This window comes from Pteropus medius, unplaced genomic scaffold (assembly GCF_902729225.1).
Source record: "Pteropus medius unplaced genomic scaffold, Ma_sr-lr_union100, whole genome shotgun sequence".
NCBI classification, from domain to species: domain Eukaryota; kingdom Metazoa; phylum Chordata; class Mammalia; order Chiroptera; family Pteropodidae; genus Pteropus; species Pteropus medius.
In genome coordinates, this window is record NW_024351735.1 from 2404392 (window position 1) to 2426991 (window position 22600).

The 22600-nt window shown below is 42.4% G+C and overlaps 1 non-coding gene across 1 annotated transcript; it reads left to right on the forward strand.

Annotated features, from left to right (window-relative positions):
• Positions 1-1587: 1587 nt before the first annotated feature.
• On the forward strand, positions 1588-1726 carry LOC120589120 (U4 spliceosomal RNA). The gene has a single exon (XR_005649388.1). It is a non-coding gene; the product is annotated as a U4 spliceosomal RNA (small nuclear RNA).
• Positions 1727-22600: the final 20874 nt, after the last annotated feature.

The window sequence follows — 22600 nt, forward strand, 5'->3', positions numbered from 1 at the left end:
ATCACCCCTGAATATTTTACTGTGTATTTCCTATAAGCAAGGATAGTCTCTACAGACCCACAATATAATTACTAACATCAGAAAATTAACAGCAACCTATTATTATCATCTAATACTCAGATCCCGTTCAAGTTTTTCTGGTTGTCCCAATTATGTGCTTTATAGCAAAAGGATCTAGTCCAGAATTGCTGTTACATTTAGTTGTCATGTTTCTTCAGTTCCTTCCATTTTTGACATTTCCTCACTCTTTCCTTGACTTTCATGGCTTTGACACTTCTGGTGTTTACAGGTAAGTTATTTTGTGGAGTGTCCCTCGGTGGGCTTGTCTGATGTTCCTGACTGGAGAAGTGTAGGATACGCATCTTGGGCAGAAATATCTCAGAAGTTGCGGGGCTCCCCTCATTGTGTGCTGTCGGGTGGGCATCATTTCAGTTTATCCCATTACTTATGCCATTCACTTTGATCATTTGGTTAGGCTGGTGTTTTCCAGGCTTCTCAAAAAATACTTTGAGGCTATTTAAATATCTATTCTTTATCAAACTTTCAATTCCTTTCTTTTTTCCTTTTCTTTCCTTTCCTTCCTTCCTTCCTTCCTTCCTTCCTTCCTTCCTTCCTTCCTTCCTTCCTTCCTTCCTTCCTTCCTTCCTTCTTTCCTTCAAGTATGGACTCATGGATTTCTATTTTATTCAATGGGATGTCATCCATTAATATCCTCACTTATTTTATGCTTGAATGCCTAATATTTGGCCAGCAAGAGCTCTTTTGAGCTGGTTTTTAGATCTTTTTTGATGTGTCCCATCATTCTTTGAGCCCTTCCTTTCTTTCCTGCAGAACGAGATGCTCCTGTATTATTTAACCTGCTATTAACGTTAATAGCCCTGGAATCAGCCATTTTCTCAAAGAGCCCTTGCTTCTTTTTTAGTGAAAAATGGCATTTAGACATCAAAATCTTGGTGCTGAATGTGCTAAATGCTCTTGGTAAATCACCACTTCCAGGATCTCTCAGTGACAGAGCCAGGAAATAAAAGTATGAATATATAATGCATATATATTTACATTATATTTAATTCTATATCTACATGTATCTATATGTATATTAAAAAATAATGAATTCATACCGTTATCTCTAATTCGACCCAATGCCACAGGATTCATTCTAGTTTTCTATCTTTCCATGTCATATGTAAGTTCTTTTTTTGACCATGAGAAACATGACTCTCATCTCCCTTATTATATTTTCCTATTTTATTAAGACCCCAATGTAACCAATCTGCTCTACTGCTATTGCCACCTGCCCTTGTGGGGATACCCTCTTCACTCAGATTAGGCTCCAACACCTTGGGTTGGGTTGCTCTCTCATTAGGATGCCTCTTCTCTTTGCTTGGGCTCCAATAAGCCCTGCTATACCACCTTCCCATGTGGATGTCCTCACTCTACCCGGGCTTTGACTCCCTTCCCCTCTATAGGCTGCCCCTCTGCCTCACTTGGGCTCAGATAGCCTGTGCGAGGATATCTTTCTCACCCCGTTTGGACAAGTCTGACTTGTAGAAAGCAGGCTGGACTGGTTATTGTAGAAAATGTGTTGCAAGCTTTGTGCAGTGGCAGTATCGTAGCCAATGAGGTTTATCCAAGGTGTGATTATTGCTAATTGAAAATGGGTTGGGTTCCTGGGCTGGTTGTTACAGATCATGGGTCAGAGTTTCATTTTTATATATTGTCTAGAAATTGTTCATTTGTATATTCAGTCTCAGTATATTGACACCTAATGAGTCTAATTCTCAGTCCACTTCTGTATTTAGTAAGAGTTCTCCAGAGAAATAGGACCAATAGAATGTGTCTACCTATGGAAAAAAAAATTATTATAAGGAACGGGCTCACATGATTATGGAGAATGGCAAGTCCCAAATCTGCAGGGTGGGCCAGTAGCCTGGAGACTTAGGGGAGCTGATATTCTAGTTGGAGTCTGCAAGAGAAGTCTCTCTTGCCTGGGGGAGGCCCATCTTTTTTGTTCTATTCAGAGCTTCAAATGATTGAATGAGGCTCATACACACTATGGAGGGCAATCTGCTTTACTCAAAGTCCATGATTTAAATGTTAATCTCATCCAAACAAAAACATCACAGAATAATAACTGACCAAATATCTAGGCCCCTTGTGGCCCTGCCAAGTTTATACAGTATTAACTATTACAATTCCCCCAGTCTCCCAGAAATTTGTGAATTCCAAGGTGAACCAGTGACTCTTACTTTCTCTCGACTACACCCTTGCTTCATATTTATCCAACAAAATGCTATAAATTCTTGAGACTCATTTTGTCTTCTCAAGATGCACATGCAGAGCCACCCTGTGTTTGTGGCAGGGCTCTTGAGCGGAAATGCCTTCCTTAGGGCCTTCATTCCAACTGGATGTGAAGAGACGAGGCAAGCTCATTCAGGCATAGGAAAGGATAAGCCTTCCAAATTGAAAGGGAGGTATTATTACACATGCTTCTGTCATGTTTACTTGCCTTTGAGCCAAACCATACTATGGCCTAATTTTGTCTCTCTGGGATGGCCTAAGCTGATCATGACAGTAGTGAGGTAAAAGGTTTGGAATCTGACAGGATCTCTCAGAACACTTTGGCTAGAGGGGTCTCCCTGAGGGGTCAAAGTGGGGAGCAAAATGGCATGTCCTTTCTACCCTGATTTGCTAGAACCGATGGGGTAAAGACTGAATATCTCAAAGCAGGCTGGCAGCTATGGTTGCAGAGTAACATATTATCTACAATAAGGTCATCCTATTTAAAAATCATTCTTTTAAGTCTTTTACCACTTCTTTTTATTTTCCTTGTTAGTCAAGAATGTAAAATGTAGAGTCTTATTAATAGTTTTTTAAAGCGGATTGAAAATGTAATTGCTCTTTTCTCTCTCCTAGTACAATCCAGTCTGTGTCATCTCATCTGACTTGAAGAAGTATCTTGTTGAGGTGAAAGCTAAACCTTTCTTCTTTCTTCCCTCTTCCCTCCCTTCTTTCCTTCCTTTTTTCTTTCCCTCGTCTATTTATTACTCATATCTCCCTACCTAAAGGATATTTATTAACCACTATCATTGGGGGTATAAAGATGAATGAGAACCAGTCCTTGCCCTTGAGATGATTACTGCTTAGAGGGGAAAGTAGAAACAAAAACAATCTATTATAATGCATTGTCAGAAACTGAGGCAGGAATTTCAAGGAAAGTCATGTTCTGCAGATTCTTGAAAGATGAGTTGGAGTTTCCTAGGCATATACAGAGCTGGAGGTGGAGAGAGCGTCCCAGGGAGGGAGGATAAATAACATGATGATGGCGAATCCCAAAACAACTTCTGCTCTTGGGCCATGCTGTGGGACTCTTCTATAGTATCCAAGACTTGCCTGGTCAAAAGCATTTTTGTTCTCTTTTCCATATTATCAGACCCCACCCCCTCACCCTACTATTGCTTTATCAACACTCGAGTTGGTGTCTTTGCACTCTGAAAGGTCTTTCTGATCTATGGCAACCTTTCTCTGTGTGTAGGCTGACCTTGACCTTGTCCAGCTTTCCATCTTACACTTGGGGCTCAAGGCCACGTGCAATCTTTTGATGAATTCTTATGACCCAAAAGAGCTGTAGCAAGAGCTAGCTCACTGTCTGAGTTTCAAATGAAATATCAAGCGATGATTCACCATTACTCAGAAACTTGTCAGTTCATAAATTTAAAGCAACTCAATTTCCTTTGCTTTTGAACAAACAAAACTGGATGGTGCATATATATTAGAACCATCGAGTGGGATATTAAGCTTATCCTTGCACAGGTTTGTTTCCCATCAGTCTGGTGAGGGAATGCTTATGCTTTTGTGTACCTATGTAAACTAGGCATGCTGACGTCCTTTGGGAGAAGTAGGAGTGTGAAAATGTGGCTGCGCTGCCAGTAATATGGGAGGAGGATGAAAATAGCAGATGAAAGTTGTGATTTCAGCCAACAGAAATAGGAAACTGCTGCTGGGTCATCTGCTTGATACCCAACACTGGCCTATTAGCTGTCATTAGCCCTTATCCAGGAAACAATTTACATCCGTTGAAATCCTTATAAATTTGGATTTCTGCCCACAGACCCATCATCCTGCTTTTTCTCATGGATTAAAGAGAAAATGGCCTGTGAACTATTCTTTGTGGGCAGAAAGTGCTATCTTCTGGCCTAGGAGAAGTTGGTTGGGTCACTCCTCCTAGCAACAATGTGGCCATGGGCTTGTATTATCTCAGAATGGAAGAGACTGTAAGAGGGTATCCTGTCCCATCTTCTGCCAGAAGACTTCATTGTCCCTCAAAGATGTGAAGTTGTAAAATTTCCATTGGAATTGAACAACTTCCCAAAGAAATACTTTCCAGGGACCCTATACCCTTCAAGTTTAGAATTTCTTTGTGGGTTTCCTTTGGTTATTCCACATCTTGGTGATGGTTTTAAGAGATGTATATCTCTGGGTGTCCTGGGGTCTGGCTCAGGATGAGTTTTTTACCCTGGGGGGATGGGCCGTTTGAGGCAGGTCCCCATGTTGGGTGAACCTGTTCCCAATCTTCCTGAGCTTCTACCTGCTTCCAATCTCTTGTGGATCAGTCTGAATCCTATTCCTTCTGCTCAGATCATTTGAATCTTGAAATTTCCCTTTGCAAGTGTACTCTGCTCATGGTAAGAAGCACCAGATCTGGGCCAGAAAGCTGGAGTTGGGGCTCTGCTCCTGCCTCTTTTGGAATGTGGCTCAGGGGCTCCTTGCCTAACAGCCTACCATCTCTAAGCTCCGGTTTCTCTCTGTTTCTGTCTTGTCTCCCTCTCTTCTTCCCTCTCTCCTTACAGAGTTATTGCAAAGCAATAAAAACTATGTTACAAGAAATGCTGAGAACTTTTATAAATGGACTATCAAAGGTATTTAAAGACATTCTACAGTTAAGAGTTAAAACTCGAGAAGGTCTCTCCTTCCTTCAACTCTTTTTGACACAAGAATCTCTTAGGTGCTTCCACTTAAAAATTCGAAACAAAGTCTTTATGATGATTTACCACCTTCTCCTTTTCCCACTCAACTTTTACTCACCTTTTATGATCAATCTCCCCAAATAAAGTCTTTTTTTCATATTCAACCTACGTACTCTTTCATCTTCCTGATCAACACTCACAGAACATGGTTGTCCTTAACACATATTTTAGCACCTGGTTGTTTCCTGCCTGTGTTATTTAAGAGTTGTCTTAGATATTTGGTTTTCTTCCCCAATTAGGGAATGTGGTTCCAGATTTCACCTCCATCAAAGCACTTATTCTGTTATACTAACCTTTTCTATTTAGATTCTATTTCTCCACTAGCCTGTAAGTGCTTGAGAGCAGGGATGGATGGGTCATATTCAGTTTTATATTGCTAGTGCTTAGTACATGGTAGGTACTAATGCATTTTTGTTGAAATAAACTAGTAAGCTTCATTGTAATCTTGTACTAACAGAATGTAGCAGAAGCTATATAACCGTATGCTGCATTAAATAGGATTATATACATTGTCTTTTGAATTTCTGGTTATTTTGCACACACAGACATGGCAGTCAGAGTCATTGTTCCTGGAGACCCCTGCAGTGTCTGCCTCTGCTAGGGTTCTGATATCCCCTGCCTCCCCCTCATGTATGGTCTCTTAGACTCAGAAGAGTATAACTGGGAGGGCCTGTAGCCAACACTTCTAGGTGGCCCCAGTTTTCATTCTCCCTTTCTTCCTAGGTAATAGAATTTTTTAGCAGATCACCTGTTCTTCTAGTCACCCTGGCAGACAGTTATGTCTTGTGTCCACGTTCTGAGTCACGAGTGTAATTTTCTTAGAAATAGTGTGGCCTCCATTTCCCTTTTCCCCATTCCGATGGATAAGGCAAAGGTCTAGGGATGGCCCCAAGTCATTTGGAGCATCATGGAGCCTCAGCTTTCATTTGGGAGACAGTATTTAAGCACTGTTGTCTTGGATATGTTTCAGCAGCCAGACCTATTCATACCTAATGCAGGAGCCATGGAGATGGTTCTGTCATATCTCTTGTCTTACACATGAGAATACTAAGATTCAGAGTGGCCAGCCTGTTTCCACAGTCCAGTGGTGGGGGTTCCCAAGCCTAAAAGTCCAGGTCAGGGTCCAATCCTGACTGAGAAGCACATGCTCAAGTGTGAACCTTGTAATTGCTTCTCTAGTGAAGGCAGAGAGGAAGGGTCTCTAAGATCTTGCAAATTATAATCTCAAAGACACTTAAGTGGGGATGACTTCATTGCACAATATCCTCTTTCCTTTGCAATGTGTGAACAAACTGGGATGGAAATCCAGGATCTAGCACAGTCATGGAACACTCAGCCTCAAATGCCATATATTTTAATAGGGTCAGGAATAGGAGCCATGCAAATGGGAGTGTAGGAACATGGATGACTTAACCTATATGTAGGTCAGGGATGGGCCTTAGAGAAAAGCAAAAGTAGATCATATACCTTCCCCTAGGAGAAAAATAGGATTTGAACAACACTGAGGTTTAGAAGGTAACTGAGCAGAGAGGCTGCCTGGCCAGAGTTCTCGCTGTAAGAGGAAGAATGAGAGAGAGGAGAAGGAATCTGCTCCTGCTGAGGTCTGTGCAGCAAAGACTCTTCTCTAGCCTATTGTGTGTCTATCTGTTATATAATTATGCCATAAGGTGGTGTTTTCACCAGCGTATATCTCTATGTAAAGGATTCTGTAATTAGGCTCTTTTGTAAATCATGGATTCTGTCTACAAAATAGAGAGATATCCCATCATCAAATTATGTAACAATAGCAGGCTATGTGCTTTTAAAATTAAAAATAGTTGAGGTAGACCAACCAGATGGTCAGATAAAAAGGTGGTGTGGTCTATGGGAGGAGCTGTGGCATCTTGCTCCTCAACTTGGGGACTCAGGTGAGGTCATCTGACATCTGACTTCCCTGTGCCTGGGGCTCTGTGCCACAGGGTCTGCGTGGTGGGGCTTTCTCTGTGATTGTTGCCTTGAAAATGCTTCTTGAGCCTGTGGAGCAACTGAAACAGAGGGGCTTATGCAACAGGAACACTCCAGGATTTGCTTTGACTAAATGAAAAGCTCCTAGAACTGGAAAGAACCTAATAAATACATGAATTCAAATTCTCCCCTCATTTTTTAACAGGGGAAAACTCAGGCTTAGAGAAGTAACATTTTCAAGTGCACAAAACAGGCCATTAAAGAGTCGAGAAAGTCAAGGCCCCCTAATTCCCAGGGTAGTTATCACATGGCTCTAAATGCAAATAAGGACTTGGCCACCACCTTCGTAACCACTAAAACATATCTTAGCGTTTATTTATTCTTAAAAGATGGACACTAGATAGTTTCTATATTTTTGGCCATTAAAAATAGAGCTGCCTTAAACATTAAAAAAAATGCTAACATATAGGGTAGTATGTTTTGAAACTGAAACAAAAGGGTATCATTCATTTACACATCTGGAGAATATACCCCTTAAAGTGTTATGAGTTCATACACTGACTGATTATATATAAACCCTACAGAGTTGAAGCTGAGTCGTACTGGGCCAGGGTCCTGAACAATGGGATGTAGTGAATGGATTCTTTTGAGTATATCTTGAAGGATAGTAGCTTTGCTTTAATTAGAATGATGAATTGTGCAGGCTGAGGTGAGTACACACATATGCACACACACTAATGGTTCATTAGTAAACTAAAAAGATCTTTCTATGTCTAGGCCAATTGCTATAGAAATGAGAATAAAGTAATTAAAGAGGAAGATAAACATCTATATGGGAGGCTGATTATTAGCAATGAAAAGTGTTAAACTTATGAACCCAGAGACCAGAAGTGTTCTAGTCTTTGATATCTCAGGAAGCCACTCATGCTGGACTAGGGATTGAAGCTGGTTAGAAATAGGTGGATGGTGTGGAGGGAGGACTGGGAGAGGGCATGCTGAGGAAAACATGGGCTTCAGGTACCTGGGGAAGAATTTTTTAATTGGTCAAGCAAGGAAAGGCTTGGACTTCATGTACAGGATGGAGGAATCCAAACTGTGTAATCTCAATTGGCTTTTCCCCGAAAGCTGGATAAAATGGGATTTTTTTTCCTTCTTCTTTAGAGACATGTACTTAGTAATCTGTATGTGTGTGTCCTGAGTCTCTATATGTTGATTACCTGTGATAAAATGGGTTGGTTACACATAGGCCATGTCTGGAAGTCTGCTGCTGTCACAAAGGCTTTTTAGAAATATACATATACATTATTGTGGTAAAATATACATAACATTAAACTTGTCATTTTAACCATTTTTAAGTGTACAATTCCATGGCATTAAGTATATTCACAATGTTGTATAACCATCACCACTATCTCTTTCCAAAACTTTTTATCATCTCAAATAGAAATACATTCTTTTTTATGGCTGAATAATATTCCATTGTGGATACATACAACATTTTGTTTACTCATTCATCTATTGATGGTCATTTGAGTTGTTTCTACCCTTCGGCTATTGTGAATAATGCTGCAGTGAATATTGGTGTCCAAGCGTCTGTTTGAGTCTCTGTTTACAATTCTTTTGGGTACATATTTAGAATTAAAATTCCTAGATCATATGGCAATTTTATGTTTAACTTTTTGAGAAATTGCCCAACTGTTTTCCATAGTAGCTGCACATTTTACATTCTCACCAGCAAAGCACAAGGGTACAATAGCTTATTTCTACTTTTTATGTATGTATTAGACAGGAGTTAGTTAGAAAAACAGAAATCACTCTATACATTCTGGATATAAAGAGTTTAAAATAAAATTGGGATCTTAGTCATAAGTTGGAAGATTTAGGGGAGTGGAGGTCAGAGAAGCTGCTGCCAAAATTTAGGGGAGAAGTTCTGAAAAGTCAAATTTGTTGACATAGAGGATCTCAGCTCTCAAAACCTTGCCTGGAATTTTTGAGACTCTCTTAGAAGCTCCTATAAAATGTCTCAGTCTGCAGTGATGAAAATCTTACCAGAAACCCATGGGGAATCTCTCATCTGTTCATACATCTGGCCATGACTGTTTCTGAAGACTGATGGCTTCTATTTCCTTTCTGCCTCCTAAATCTTATGTGAGTTCCTCTCATTGGAAAACTAACCCAAAATCATCCAGAGAAAGGGATCTTGGGGAGTGTAGTTGCCATTCTTAGAAGGGAGAGGTGGTAGTGCCAGCTGGTAACAGAGAAACCAGCACAATTTGCACTCTCTTTTATTGCAGACAAGATTACAGGTGGTTTATAAAGATGTATAAAATTTGACCAATTGAGATAAATTTAAATTTGAGCAAATCAAGGCAAACAAAACAAAACAAAACAAAACCAGGAGGAAAGAGTGAAAATAAGAAATAAGGCTATGCATGAATCCCCCAACCATCTCGCACTTATAATGCGTGAGCCTCATGGGTAGAATTCATGCTTCCACAGGATAGAAATTGCTCTGGAGATTGAAAAATGTCCTTAGGGTGTTAAGATCAGGCAAGAAATTATCTCAAGGACAAGAAATCTTCTCCTGAGGTGATCAAGTTGGAGCCATAGGGTGGCTTTTAGGTAATAGCTTTCGGCTGTGCTTAGAAGTACACCATGAGAGTTGTAAACGCTGCTGATGTACCTCTGTTATGAACAGAATTGTATTTCCCCCCAAATTAGGTTGAAGCCCTAACCCCCCAGTGCCTCCGAATGTGACTGTATTTGGTGAGAGGGTCTTTAAAAAGGTGACTAAATTAAGATGATGTCATTAGGGTGGGCCCTAATCCAAGATGACTGGTACCCTTACACAAAAAGGAAATCATGACACAGGCAAGTACAAAAGGAAGACCATGTGAAGACACAAGGAGAAGATGGTCCTCTGAAGCCAAAGAGAATGGCCTCAGAAGAAACCAACCCTGCCAACACCTTGATCTCACACTTGCAGCCTCCAGCTTTGCAAGAAAATAAATATCTTTTGTTTAAGCCTTCAAGTCTAGGTGGTTTGTTATGGCAACCTTAGCAAAGTAATGTTCTCTCATATCTGAAATGGGCATTATTTACTAAGGTGGGGTTTGTGCTCCATTATTTACTAAGGATTCCTTGGGGAGACGTTGTCTTTAGTTTCTAATTTGACACATGTTTACACAGAAGCATGTAGGCCTCTGTTCAAGGCCTAAAAGGACTTCAAACATGAAATATCTCAGGCCTCAGGGAGCTTGCAAAGCAGGCCATATAACTCCAGTGAGAGGCAGCAAGTATGGGCAGAAAGGAAGTGCTGTGGGAGAAAAGAGGAGGAAGTGGGGGATACAGGGAGTCTTCTGAGGGGCAGCAATTGTTTGACTTGGGTCTTAAAGGAGAATGAGAAGAAGACTTTCTAAGTGTGTGTATGTATGTGGTGTCGTTTATGTGTATGTGTGGAGTGTGTGTGTGTGTGTATGTGTGTTACAGGGCAACAAATATCTGTGGGGATAAATTTCTTGGGGATCACACTCCAGACAGGTGCTGTGGGCAGGTGGTATGGAGGGTTTGGCTAGACTATAAATGCTTGTGGCTGGATAATAGTAAGTTGAGGATCAGAAATATATCCTGGTTTCAAAATTCTGTTCTACTTTGGGTGACAGGGATATGTTCTTTGTGCCTTGAAACAGGGATGAAGGTGGAAACAGGGGAATTGGCAGGAGAAACTTCCAAAGCATTTTGTCATGTCCCGCATTCAGGAAACCTGCCTCCACTCCTCAGTGACTGTGGGAATTCCTTTTGCCCTCTCTTGCCAAAATTGAGTGATAAACAAAAGCATCTGGCTGGGAGTTTATGGGCTAAGCGTGTACTCAGACACAAGTACACAGCAGCCAAGAACCAATTGGAGCAGTGACGGTGTTCAAGGACTGCTTGGGTACCGGGCTGTGTGGGTGTGAAGGGCTGTGTGGGCACTGGGCTGGGGCTGGCCTGTCACTAGGCTAGCCCTTCTCCTTCATAATTCCAGGTCAGGCCAGACAGGAGGCTAGCACAGGCATTTAGAGTCCAGGTGCCCAGCTTACCCCAGGCCCCTGGCTCCTGGCAGGTCTTCAAGGCTTCCTCTGTGAGTCTCATTCCTGGCACTGTCACCAACTCTCCTTTTGACCAGGTGCTTCTAATGAACAGATGCTATTTTAGAAACTAGTGAGAGGGAGATGGCCGAAAGCATGGTTGATGTGAATTTTGGTTGGCTGCAGTCCCTTTAGGGCAAAAAAAGGCAAAGACAAGTCTACCTGCCTCCAAAAGCATTTCATGGTGCTAGGTGGGCACATCCCTGTTGATTCAACGAATCAATTTGAAACAGTCTGACAGGTCATCCTGAGCGCCAGGAAGAGTAGCAGTTGAGGGGTGACTGATGCAGCCGAGACACAGAAGTGATTTTTCATTCTCGTCACTGTGCCCCAGAGAAGTGAGGAAGGGCTGTCACCCTACCTCCACTCCTAATGCCTATGTGGTCTGGGTCAGTTATTCCATTTGAAGATGGAAATGACACTTTCCTGACAGGAAGACAAAGGGCTGGAGAGTATCTCTGAGGCTCTGGGTCTATGAATTACATCACTTTTCTTTCGAGTGACTGACTCTTGGTTCACTCTGATTTGGCTCCTGAGGAATGACAAGGTTGTTCAGAATCATAAAAGGTACGTTCTTCTTTTATGGGAAATGGAAGGTGGGCTAAGGTATGCCAAATGAGAGAGGGAAGAGAATAGGGGGGAGGGGAGAGGAGAAGAGGGAAAGGAAAGAGGAGAGGTGAGGAGAGGAAAAAAGAGAAGGGGGGAGGTGAGCAGAAGAATAGGAGGGGGCGGAGGAAAGAGAGAGTAAGAAAAAGCATCCATTGTCCTTAACAGGGCTTGTCTTTGTTGGGCAGTTTGTGTCCAGGCTGATCAATATGAGGTATCTCATTAAATCTTTGTCAGTTGCTAATTTTCTCTGATCTGGGAACACTATTTGCAGATATGTGCTATGGGTCCCAGGGAGACCCCAAAGAGAGAGCTCAGATGGCTCCATTCAAATTCATTCCCAACACCAGGAAAGCATCTCAGAGTACGTCCCTGCGCAGTCCTGAGTCAGTGGCACTATCTCAACAGGAGCAATAGCTTCTACTTATTGAACAGTCTTAATGAGCCAGACCCTATCTTCAGCTTTTAAACAGGCATGACCTCATTTAATCCTCACTATGACCCTATAAGGTAGGTACACTTATTATCCTCATTTGAGATCTGGCTTGGGCAAGTAACTTATCTTGAAGTCATTTAGCTAATAAATAGTAGTGAGTCCAAGCTCATCTGACCCCAGAGTCCACACCTGTATATGACATGCTATGTGTTCCCTAAACAAGAATCTCTGTCTCCTCAGGGCCAAGTGCAAGCCTGATACAGCCTAAGTGCTCACTGAATGAACGAATAAATGAACGACGGAATGACAGTGAAGTCAATGATTGTAAGGCTGGTAATAAAATGTATATCCTGTCCTAAGAATCAAATTTTCCTAATAGTTTTCCAAGGCAGACCCTAAAAAGAGAGAAGGTCTGTTTTTCAGCAATGTCCATGCACCAGTGCAATTTTTTATTTTGATTTTTGCAACCTAAAGGTTCCCTTGTGACTGAGCTCGGCATCCTAAAGTTTTTGAGAGGAACCTACTCAGACTCCTTGGACCACTGTGGTCCTCTTTCCAGCCCACCCTCACTGTGACCTGTACCCCTGAGGCGTCCTCAAATACTCTTTTAGGAAACACATTTTGGAAGGAAGCACGTTCTGGAGCCCAGGGCCCAATTCTGCGTTTGGCATGGCCCCGAGGACGCTAGGCAGAAATATGATTTCCAGTAGACTCCATGGGACGCTGGTTTCAAAAAGGTTGTCATTCTTGTCTGTTTACCACATAGCTCTTTGTAATAGGCTATTCTTTTCTAGAATTTTTATGTTTTCTCCAGCATTTTGTGGTTTGGTAATTGACTTACAAGAATAGTTCTGTAACATAAATCAACAATGAAAAACAAATCACCCCTGCCTACATCTTTCCATTCCTTTTTCATCTCTAATGATATTTTCTGTATGATGACTAACCCAGACTGACGTAATTTATCAATTGATCTCCACGATGTACATTAGAAAATACATTCCACAGTCCCCAGCATGCAGCCTTTCATGTGTGCCACGTTGCTTTAGAAAACCTACCAGTGCAACAGAAATAGCTAAAGCCCAGTCTTTTTGCTGAGACTATTACAACCGGTGCTAATTACTTTATTAATCATAAGGTGAAACAGCAGTGCTTATGTCACAGCAGCCATAAAATAAGTGCTTTTATGGTAAATGTAGTTAAAAAGAAATGACAGATTGGATTTATAGTACTTGGCAGTTAAAAAACAAAGGAAATCATGCATACTAGCAATTTTCTTTCTTTAGTTAAATGTTCATTAAATGTGTACCACTAAAAGCCATTCTAACTAATTCCCTAGTGGGTCCATGTCCTAGGAGAATGTATTTTAAAATACAAATTAAAGCTGAAATTTGCCTTTATTAAAAAATATATAGTGAGTCAACATTTCATCTCCTGAGAGAAAGGAGAGAGAAGCAAACACACCGAAGGGAAGGATCTGGTAGCTGGAACCTGGAGGCGATGTTTGCCTTTGAGATTGAGGTGGAGCCTGTTGGCGCTTGCTGTTTGCGAGAAAGCAGAATTTGGAGCCTATGGTCTAGACTGAAGCTCCCATGCAGCCACTGTGTGAAGGCAGAGAAACCACAGTGACCAAGATTATTTAGGGTGATGTTTGCATTTCCCCTGTTAAAGTGAATCATGGCCTTTTACGTTTGATATTTTGTTTCCTTAAAGTCACTACTGGCTTTCGCACATCTAGCAATGAAACAAACACAAAAGAATTAGGATTAGTCAACATTTTAGTTTCTATTACTGATTAAAGTTGTGTACACATGTGTGTATTATCAGATGGAAGGAAGAAAATGAACATTTGTTGATAGCCGACTGCATTTCATGTGCTTCATACAGACGTGCGATACTCAAAACAGCTCTGTGTTTTAGATAGTATTATCCCCATCATCTCATGTTTGTATGGCAAAACCTAGGCTCGGTATTCTCTCCCCAAAAGTAACTCGGTGAGTGGCAGATCTGAAATTCTCAGAACTGCTAGATTCCAAAATACATGATCTTTGCCCTATAGCAGGATGTTTGCAACTAATACTAAACAAAATTATTGAATGCTGAGTGCAGGATGATTTCACAAATGGAAATCAACTGCAGTGAAGAGCTGGCATGAAGGAGGCCCTTGGCAGGCCCACTAGCTTGAGGAAAGAGATCTGAGAAGTTCTGACAAGCAGGTGGCCTTAGAAAGAAGAGGTGATGGAAGTTCTGACAAGCAGGTGGCCTTAGAAAGACCTGGTAGCAGATCATAGGGGTTGGGGTTCTGGAGGAAGACTTCAGATGGGAATGAGGTGAGGTGGTCAGGACAGGAACTTGGCAATAACACTGGGCACAACGTACGTCAGAAAGAGCAAGTGCCAGAGTGCACATTCTAGCGAGGGCTGATCTCTTACTCCTCCTACGGAGCCATTTGGGTCCTTAAATTTTTTTTTTTTTTTGTGGATGTGACAGGCCCCAGGGCTTGGACTAAATCTGAGGCAGGACTGGCTATATAATTTCACCTTACAAAATGAAAATGCAAGGTCCTTGTTGGAGAAACTAGAAAAGAGTGCCATTAAAAGTACCAAAATATAAAACTATTTTCTTTTTTTCCAGTCTATCATGTAGGCTTTTTATTTGCTATTTAATATCACACTCCCTTAGTCAGCATAAACTCCCCCAAGTGCCTGGGGACCTTGTTACTTGGCAGCGGGGCCCACCAGCTTCCAGGATCCCCTCCTGTCAGGCACCATGGGGTCATGAAAACCAATCTCCTTTTCTCCCAGTCCCAAAGTCTCAACTCACCGGTGACTGGTGATCCCAAAGAAATTGCAACATCCATGTTGGGAAGTGTTTGGTACCTGGATTGGAGGTAGCTGAGAGGTTCGTACCTGCCAGGTTGTCTGCTGTCAGGATGGGGACAGCTGCCACCATGCCCTGCCCTGAGACACAGCCTTGTTCTAGCATCCCTGTTTGTGCCCAGGCCCTCACTGGGAACAGAGAGTGATAATAGAATGAAGGTCTTTCACCCTATCCTCGGCCTATGTGACCTGGTTGCCACCTGAGCGAGAGGGCAGCAGTGTGGGGAAGGCTGGTGTGAGGTTAGGGCACCAGGACTGGAGGTAGCTAAGAACCCATCCCAGGGAGGCAGGGAGGTCGTGGGAGGTGGGATCTCTCTGTGACCTGAGGCTCCAAGGTCCCTATTCATGCTCTACTTCCCCAAAGGACTTCAATTATGAAGCAGAGATTAAAGATAAGGATTTCAAGACAGTGACCACAGAGCAATAAGTCCCAAGCTTGGGGCCCTGGACATTGCCCTGACCATATGCCCATGAAGTCAGCCCTGATCTGAGTTGAGGCCTCAGGAGTCTCAGCCTAGGTAGTAGAAAACGATAGAGCTGGAACACCAAAGAGGTTGTAGGAATTTGAACTCTTAATACACATTTCCATTTATATGTGCCTTTTATAAATATTCCATGGTCTTTTAATAATTTAGTGTGTCATCCTTGTTCAGGTTTTCTTTATTAATATGGATCTGTCACTGTCTAGTTTTCTGACTTTGGACAGATATTAATCTCTCTGGTCCTTAGTTCCCTTTTCCCTTTTAGCCCCCTCATTCTGTATGGCTTTACTAACTTAGAGGATTTTAGAACCTAATATTGGACATTGGGACAAATAGCATCATTCTGGTTATTTCTCCTAGTCCTTCGGTCTGTCTGTCCCCTTCTGTGTTTAAACAAATGAGCTGCCTGCGTTGCCAAGTTACTTACCATCTGTGAAACTGCTTTTTAGATGATGTTTCAGGAAAGCTGAGGCCCCTGTGCCCAGTTATTAATAGGGGAGAAAAAAAAATGGCCTCCACCCACGTCTTGTTAGCAGTTAACGTATCTTTCCAGTAAGCAGCAGATACTTCAAGGGGCTATGAAAGGCATTCACGACTCTGGGAACACAGAACCGGGGACTGAGAGGTGTGGCTGAGATCTTGTGTCTCCAGGAAGCAGCTGAGGATCAGAGCATCTGATTGGTCTGCCACCCCTGGCTGTGTGACCACAGGGTAGTCACTTTCCCCTCTGCGCCTCATCTTTAAAATAAAAAGATTGGACTGGGCCATCTTTAGGGCTCCTCTGGCTCAAAAATTTAAGATTTTGGGACTGTGAATCTACAACTTCCATCTCCTAGATGGCTTCCAGTTGAGTTGTTCTGAAGATCACAGACTTCTTCAGTCTCTTGAGCTTCATTCCTCAAAGCAGCTTCGAGCACATTTCTCAGCTGGTTAGTAAGAGGATTGGCACTGAGCTGACTTCAGAATCTGTGTGCCCATCCTCGGCTGCAAGCTTCAGGCATGGGGGAAACCCAAGGGCTGTTAGCGCAGCGTCTTTGCCTGCACTGACAACTGCCTGCAGCAAGAAATCATCTTTTAGGTGACATCAGTGGAAATGCCTTGGAGTGAGAAAGAGACCCAGTGACTCAGAGCCTGCCCAGGACCCCCCACTCATGAGCAGTCTTGTGAGGAGACTGGCACCACTTTTCTTGACCCTGGAGGCAAGGTTGTTCTGCAGATCATCACTGAGTTCATTATTAAAACAATACAATGAAGCCAGCAGTTAATTATAGACTAAAGAAGCTTCTTCACATCAGCCTCTGCTCAGCTCTTTTTCATGCCCTCTGAAAAGACATAATCAACCATTATAGTCATCACCAGCTTTGTTACTTTTTGTGCCTCTAATTGGCACTTTTCTTTTAGACAATGAGGTATATCGGAAAATATGCTCATTGAGGAGCCAGAGGCTTAGTGTTCTAGTTCTCGGTCTATTAATACTTCAATGTGTAACTCCGAGCAAGTCCCTTTACCTTTTGGGTCTTAGCTGTCCAATCAAATAAGGGGGTTGGAGTAGACCTACCTAATTTCTGTTTCAGATATTCTGTTATTTCCTCCCATGACATGCCCAGCAGTATGCTGGTTATCACGGGAGACCTGGAAAAGTAAGCACAGGCTCTAGTCTTGGCCCTGAGAAAGCTCTCTGAGTCAGGGGTGGGGCGAATGGAAAGAGAAGTCGTCATGTGTGGCACTACAAGGAGACAGGAGTTCACAGGGGAGCAGATGGCTTATGAGCTGGAGTAAGAGTGAACAGGCCATCCTGACCAGAGTGGAGGTTCTCATGTTGGGAGCAGGAGGCTGAAAGGAAGGGAGAAGTCGGACTAACAAGGATGCAAAACAAAGGCAAGGGAGTTTGGACTTCATCAGCAATAAGGGACCAATGTAAACATTTGATTAGCGGAACGTAGCACGATATAGACTCCTTAGAAGAGGTGTTAGTTAGGAATGCATTTGGCTGCACCACCCACCGTGGTCTAAACACACTGGGGTAGATTTTTCTATGTAAGAGGCCATCAGGAGGTGGTAGGCACTGGCGTGGGTTTCGCAGTTAGGTGATGTCAAGGTCATTTCTATGATTTTCTTGGCTTTTTCCTCATGATTGCAGCAGTTGTCTTTCCCTTTTTATCACAAAATCTTTTCAATAAACCCCCAAGCCCAGTCCTCTCCCCAAAAGAAAATAAAACTAGAGTTCTGTTTCTGTCTTAAGAAGCGTAGTTTGATGACACAACTATCCTGGCTGCGAAAGGGTTTTCCAATCTCTGTGGAAGCCGTATCCAACCCCACCTTTCTTTGTAGCCTCCCACTGTACATTGCGCGTTAATTTGGGGAGGGAATGTTTTTGTGTGTGTAGTTCACTGTTAGCAATTTAAGAAACGTCTCACCTTTGTATCTCAAGTATTCGACACCATGCTGGGTTCGCAATGACACTTCATTCATGACTGTGAGAGTGAATTGTGTTGTGATGGCTGTGCTGGTGAGCTCCCTCCCTCTATGACTTTTCTCAGCTAACTAACCACATGTCTGATGTGTTAGCCAGAATTTGTTTTATTGTTCTGGCCCTATTCCAGCATATTTCATAGTGGCCATTAAAAATATATATTCTTAGGTTCGTACTTATAAAACTTTATTGTTTTAATCCATTTATTTTCATCTATTTGAAGCTTAAGCCCCGGGGTGTAGTCTTAGCTAGGCTGCTGAGTCTACCTGTTGCTGGTGAGCCTCAGGTGACAGACTCAGTTACTTTACCAGGCACTGTCCAGTCTCTGTCCTTCGTAGATGATTGTTTGTAGCGGGCTTTGCTCTTTCCTGAATGACCACAATAAAAGTGGTAGTTTGGTCATGTAACTTACTTTGTTTCACACATAGATTTGCTTTATCTCAGCTTGAATTTCTGCTACTAAAGAGCAAGAAACTCTGGATTTCTGCTTCTGGACAAGTTTATTTGTGAGCCTTTTTTTTTTTTCCCCTGCTACTTTTTCTCCTTTATCTTTTCAAGAGTCTGTGGTATAAAATGGGTCATTTTTACTGACCGTTACTGTGGGATGATTTTTTTCCCTATAAACCTAAAATTTTGTAATCTGAAGGCAAAACACATTGCTGATGCAATTCTTACCCCTTCTCCTTTTCTTTGACAGGAAGAGTCGCTGTTCTTGTTCTAGAGTTATAATGAGATCTTATATTCAACACTCATATATTGCAGATGATTTTTCCAATGGATCATTCACAGCCTTGATGTTTTGCCTATTTCTGAATGAATTAAATATTTTCTTCATTTGTGAGCTAAATCTTTACTCCTGATTTTTCTCATTGATCTAGTATTAAAATATGTTTCCTTATGCTGAGATCCTTATGGATTGTTATTATAGTGTGCAAAAATTATCCACACATTCTAATATGCATATTAATCTCGCTATGATATGGAACTGGTCTCTGCAGAGTTGTGCTCGTTAAGGAACATTTTAACCTCATATGCTTTCTAAATCGATGGCTCAAATAAGGCAACTGCCCTGCTGCTGATGACTGTATGCTGAAAGTGTCAGCAAACTTTGTACAGTTGTTGGCTTCTGAGGAGGAACATGTAAAAAGATGAGACTGACCCTTGTGAGACTAGGTTGTTTATAGGACAGATTTTGTGGTCCAAACCTTGCCTCTGGATGTCCTGCAGGGGCTGTCATGGAAGCTTCCTATGATGATGAATGGGTTGATTAGAGATGGCAGGCAAGGAAGAGAGAGGGTTAGGGAGAGACATACCTCCCCACACATTCATATATATTTTTTTCTTACTTGAGGCTGGATATATTTCTGCCTAGCAAGAAGCGTTCTGACATACAACCCCAACACAGAATTCCAAGTTCCTTGGTGCTCAGGGAACAATGATTTGGGTTAGCGGGGATTAACCCGCAGTTGAACTGCAGCACAAACAGTTCTGTGTCTCTCAATGAACTGAGGAAGCACAGTCTTATGAATGGGATTTGTTTGCCTGATGTGTAGAGCTGAGCTGTCAGGTGGTGCACAAGGGCAGACTGAAAAATCCCCATGACTGGCAATCTCCTGATGTGTTCTGTGTTTTTTGCTCTAGAGGGACTCTGGGTGGGGACTCCTCTTGGCCACCCTGCTCACAGACCACACAGGCATAGACAAAGCTCAGTGGTTGGCTCAGCCTGATGAAACCATCTTAAAAATTTCAAAAACTTCCTTATGCAAAAAGCCTGTGTGTTTTAACCCCCAAGTGGCAGTATCTTATTTTGATAGTTGGAATAGGACATTTACATCTGTATTAAGTAGTGTCCACTGGACATTGAGGTATATGTGTGAAATCATTAAGTTAGGTTATAAAGGCAAATTCTGATAGCCTTCATCCAGAATCATTATACCTTTTTTTTTTTTTCAGAAAGGTACAAGTAGAAGGGGGAACCATGCATCTCATACTATTAGTCTTTTGCTGGGAAATCTGTAAATGGGCTACTTTGGGCCCAAATAGGTATCATTTAGTGTGTGCTCATCTTATTTCTTGAAGATAGTAACATGTCAATCTCCCTTGTCGGCCCCCAAGCACACCAGTCAAGGTGAATAGCACTTAATAGGTTCTTGCTATTCCTTGTGTCTTTTCACTGTTCCTAGGGCTGCGTGAGTATGAATATCAATATAATGCATTCAGAGAATAAAGGAGGTAAGGAGGAGAGAACTAATGTTTATTGAGCACCTGTGATGTGCTATGAGTCACGCACATCATCTTATTTAATCTAGCCACACTTAAAATGTGGTGATATCATCCCCACTACAGAGCTGACGACACTACAGTTTAGCCGGATCCGGCAGTGGTCCCCATTAGAGACGGAGCTGGGCCTGCTTGAACACAAACCCCACACGTGATGCACAACCCCGTATCGCCTATAAAAGAAAGCATTTAATTCACTAATTTAGTTAATTGGTATATGACATTTTATTGGGACAGTTTATAAACTGCATCCTACAAATACTGAAAAAAAAATCTAAATACTCAAATTTGAAAATTTATTCGTAGTCTTTAGCTTCTGAGATCTTTCTGGGACTTTTAGCTCATTCCATTTCTTAATGTGACAGGGAGCTTCTATAGGTGGTTGGAAATAGGGACACGCCACTGATTCCAGGCCTCATAAATCTATATCTACTTCCTCAGAGGAATAGGCTTAAGGACAAAATACTCCCTGGATTTACCTGATGGTGGTGTTCAGCATAGAGGAAGAGGGGTGGGAGCAAGTGTCCCTGGTGCTCTCAGGAACAGAGCTGTGATGTTAGGGCGGAGAAGGATTACATGCTGCTTGCGCTCATCTTTAGGTTCCTTCCCCGGACTTCGGTTATTCTCTCAGGTGCTTAGGCTCCACTGGCCTCTCACTGTCTCTGGGGCATGGACCCATTCACTCTGGCTCACCCTTACCCACGTACAGCACATACGGAGATTAGATCTAGGTCAAGCTGTATCATTAACTCTTAGCCACCATCATCTGATACAGTCAGCAATTAATTAGGCATCAGCAATCTGGTTAAAGATAACATTGGATTAATGTTTAGAACAGACCTTTCTCCTGCACTGTTTTAGTCCTTAATTATCTGTATGGGCTAATCTTGGAGGGCTCAACCCCAGACTTTAAGCTGTAACACACTGAGATTCACCCTCCATCCTTATGTATACTCAATGAAGTCCCCTTGGAGGCACAGGCCACCACAAGCATAGCTCTTGCTGCAGCTGAGTTTGACTGTCAGAAAAGTGTGGGGTAAATACTATTAATATGAGCTTGATGTGGCTTGATGGAGCCGAGTCAGTGGTGCCATATGGCAAGGCTGTCATCATTAATAACAGCAGCTGTGTTAAGAATAAAAAGGTGTTTGTGTAGCGGTATGGGGGAGGGGAATCTGAAATGCGTCATGGAACCCTTTGGGGGAAAAAAGCAACTAAAATGGAGTAAAAGTGTGACTTAACCTCTTCTTTCTCACACTTGGCCCTGCTAAGAGAAGTGAAGTCCTTGCTGTTGAAACATAGCTGGCTCTGTTTTTGCTTTAAAAAAATTTTTTTTGACATTTTATTATTTTTATTACCAGGATATGCCTGTGGTAGCTCTTATGTGCAGATCCCATGCTCAGACGTGCTGGTGCGCAGTTTGGGTATTTTTGGTTGAGTTTTAGGTGTTCAGCTTATTGTTGTTTCAAGGGAAGAGATCTGGGACGTCTCTCACTCCGCCACGTTTCTGACGTCACTCTCTCTTTTTTCTTTATGACGGTGGCCACTCTGCTTTTTCAAAAAAGTTTTGGGCTCTAGGCCCTGTGCTTTCCTCATTGACTTTGGTGGGTGAAACAGATTGGAGGGCAGGTCGTCAAGCCTGTATTTTGTAGAAGAGCAATGAATGAGAGCATGGAAGCAGAGGAGGGACTGCAGAGGAAGGTTGTTGCTATACATAAATTGGCTTGAATGAGGATGTATTTGGCGTCTCCGAGTTTCTGAGGACGTGGGCTAGAGGAAGGCTCATCTGCACGGGGAGGTCAGGGCTCAGGGCAAGTCTCACTCTGGGTTCTTCCACATTTCTCAGAATATTTGCACCTAGCTGGATTCTGGATGAAATAAGCTGCCTTATTCAGGAAAAGGAGTAGCTTGAGTAGAGCTGTCATGAAAGCCACATGTTGCCAGGAAATGAATGTAGAGAGAGGAGGTAGGATTTTCTTGCCCGAGAGCCAGCTCCAGGTCCCCCTGCGTTGCCTTGGCAACAGTGAAGGGGGTAGAATTTATAGGCCCTCTCCCATGTGAGTATCTGAAGTCTTTTTTAAAAACTTGCCAGCTCCTCTATCCACCCACCGCTTCCCTGAATCACCACATGGCTCTGGGAGATGCTCCCCACAGTCTGTGCCCTGGCATAGGCACAGGGAACTCGGAGTGAGGTTTAGGGCTGGAGAGCAGATTTTCAATATTTTGCTTTGGTCCCTAGCATGTCAATCCAAGGGCCTAGATGGAAAAGTAATACTTTGAAATATTACTGTTAGAATCCCCTTCATTACTCTAAAGCATCACCATCTGAAGGGCCTTCTAGCCAACTCA